The sequence below is a fragment of the Triticum dicoccoides genome, chromosome 6B, assembly GCF_002162155.2.
Source record: "Triticum dicoccoides isolate Atlit2015 ecotype Zavitan chromosome 6B, WEW_v2.0, whole genome shotgun sequence".
Taxonomy (NCBI): Eukaryota; Viridiplantae; Streptophyta; class Magnoliopsida; order Poales; family Poaceae; genus Triticum; species Triticum dicoccoides.
The window spans coordinates 610,335,278-610,338,776 of NC_041391.1; positions in this window are offsets into that span (position 1 = coordinate 610,335,278).

The window sequence follows — 3,499 nt, forward strand, 5'->3', positions numbered from 1 at the left end:
AGAAGTGACCTCTCTTTCTCCGTGCTTGGTCTACACTAGCTACTACATACGTCGACCAAACACGGAGAAAGAGAGGTCACTTCTCTTTATAGGTAGATATGTAGTAGCTAGCGTCAACCTTACTACTACATATAAAGAGAAGTGACCTCTCTCTTTCTCTCTGCTTGGTCGACGCTAGCTACTACATATAGAGAGAACTCGACGCTATAGTAAGCAAATGAATGAAACTATTAATTACACAAGATCGTCACGAACATATATATATAGAGGACAACAAGTTTTCGTATATCTATTCGACGCTAGCTACTACATATATATAATATATAACATCCCTCACATCATCAAGCACCAATTTCCCATTCAACTTTCGTATGGCATTCTCCCTTTTCAGATATGACGTGGTCAAGAAAGAATCCCGCCAATTCATCTTGAATAGTTTGTAAGAGTTCATCCCGCATCCGTCAGATCTAATTTAAAGAAGGGGGTCAATACATATATATGAATGAAACTCAACACAATTTAATGTAATAAAACAAAATTGTGAATATTGTTTACGTACTTCATATTGTTCGTCAGAGTAGCTCCGCTCAGAGGTGTGGTGGCGAATGAATTTGCAAACGTAGTATCCACATAAATTATTCCCGCCTTCCTGCCACAAGCACTTTACGAGAATAGATTTCAATCTAACTGATAATCAAGCGTGATAATGGTATTAATAAAACTAGAATTTATGAGAGATGCGTGGAACTAGCTAGTACTACTTACTCTGGGGCGTGTAAATCGCAGCTCATTCTTCAGACCCGGAACCATTCCACTGAACTATTTCCAAACCCTGCCCGGTCAGGAAAGAAAATGATTACTTGATATCAGGAAATGAACGAGAGTTGCTGATATGGTGTGATAATGATTCAACTTACTTCTAGAGCATTGCAGTCATCTCCGCATAATCGTTTGGATCTTTACGTCTCGAGTCTAAGACAGTTAATATTGCCTCGTCAAGCTTAACAATTAGCAGCATAAAGTGGAACCTGCGCACGTATAACTCATCAATTACATTACTCAAGTATATAACCTCGAGTAAGCAAAACCAAATATTCACAAGACAGTAACTCACTTGAAGTTGTAAGGAAAGAGTATTTAGCTCTTGTTTTGATGTTGAAGGAACACTTTTAGCAAGTTACCCTCGGTTTCAGCATATTTTTCTTTTATCGACCATTCATTTACGGTATTTGTCCTAATGAACCCAATATCATAGATTTTTTTTGCATTCGATGTTCATCCGTCTGCATAATATAGTGAGGATAATTATATATATACATGCAATGAATAACGAGCATAGCTAGAGACTTAATTACATGAGTAATACTTACAGACAGTAGCAAGCCATGAGTTGTTTGTCGAGGGCCTCTTGATTGAATAACTGGAAAAATTCCACAAATTCAATAGGCATTAGGTTGGTTCCAACAAAGTCTTGCTCAGCTTTAAAAATCACCATCAGACTATCCTTCGGAGACTTTTTGCAGCTGCCCAAGTACCACTGATGCAATTTTCGCATCATCATTGTTAGTTTAGGGGCTTCATCAGGTTTGAGGAGAGGCTTCCCATGCTCGTATCTGAAGATCTCTACTACCTCCATAGTTTCAAACTATACAACATCGCTCATGTAGTCACCAAGATTGGTACAGGGCAGTAGCCCCAGATGATTAGCGATATTGCTAGACACCTTGAGCAGGAGGCACGATTGATTCTCCTTCTCGCCGAGCTAGGGAATTTTTTCCCACTTCTTCATTTTGCTTCTCTTATAGCACTGTTAGTACTTCCCGACTGCTGCACTTCCTCATATGATTTTTCAATACAGCGATGATAGTTGGATGGCCACGGAGGTGGTTGTGGTCGCTTGAGGTCATCCAGAGTGCGCTTTGCTTTCACCGGATTTACCATTTCCTTCAGAGGTGGAGGTTTCTTTTCCCAATGGGCCTTCACTTCGGCGCGCACGATGTCATCGGTTTCCTTGTCAGTCCTCTCATATGGTAAGTTTGGAAGAGGCTTGAGGCTTGGACCAGATTTGAATTTCTTCCCACCTCTTGTACTGCTAGCCGCCGGAGCGGCGGTGTCTCTCTTCCGCTGTTTCTGAGGCGGTGGAGTCCGCTGACGCGCCGGAGGAGGTGGAGTGCACTGACGCGTCGAATGAGATGGAGGAGTGGTGCCGCCCTGACTCGCCGGAGGAGGAGGAGGAGGCGGCGTACTAGTGCCCTGACTCGTCAGAGGAGGAGGAGGAGGAGGAGGAGGAGGAGGCGGAGTGCCCTGATGCATCGGAGGAGGCTGAGTCTGTTGAGGCATTTAGTTTGGAGCTTGGTGTACTCCTTTCTCCATACACTACTAGGAAAAGGGCTATAGATGGAATTGACACTAATGGCGCACCAGACATGTGGTGCGCCATTACTATATATACTAATGGCGCACCATGTGTTGGTACGCCATTAGTGTCCAAATACTAATGGCGCACCACATCCACGGTGCGCCATTAGTAAAAATATTTTTTTAATTTTTTTTCAAAACTACTAATGGCGCACCGTGGGAGTGGTGCGCCATTACTAGTTCAACTAGTAATGGCGCACCATGCCACGGTGCGCCATTAGTAACTTGGCCACCACTTCCACCGAATGCACCCCCCCCCTGTGGATCGCCTTTTCAGTTTTAAAAAAAATAAAAGAAAATGTTGAAAATGTCAAAAAAATAAAAGAAAATAAGTTTCCCATGTGATATGTGGTCTAGTTGTTGGGAAAATTTGCAAATATGAATTTCGACTTCATTTGCAAAATCTCGCGAGAATTTGTAAAAATGGGCATAACTTTTGCATACTAACTCGGATGAAAAAGTTTTTTATATGAAAAATCATCTACTCAAAAAGTTACATCCAAATTTAACTGGGGGAACCCCGTTAAACATTTTCAAAATCCTCAAAAACCTAACAGAAAAAAAGATACAGGGCTTTTAAGATCTGGAGAGGCAAAAAAATTCAAAAGAATTCAAACTTACTAATGGCGCACCTACCCATGGTGCGCCATTACTATCTTCCCGCCTTCAAAATTCAAAATAAGTCAAAAAAAGTTACTAATGGCGCACCTGCCCATGGTGCGCCATTAGTATCTTCCCTCCTTCAAAATTCAAAGTAAGTCAAAAAAAGGTGCGCCATTAGTATCTTCCCACCTTCAAAATTCAAAATAAATCAAAAAAATAAAAAAAAAAGTTACTAATGGCGCACCTACCCGCGGTGCTCCATTAGTATGCCGTATATATGGCTGGCCGTGGTCCTCTCCTCCTTATCTCTTCATTCCACCTCTCCTACACTCCATCTCCTCCTCTCCTCCACTCCATCTTCCCTTCTCTCCTCCACCATACTACCCTCCTCCTCTCCGGCGACCTCCTCCTCCTCTCCGGCGACCTCCTCCTCCCTCCTCTCCTCCCCTCCCCTCCCCTCCCCTCACGGTTTCTTCTC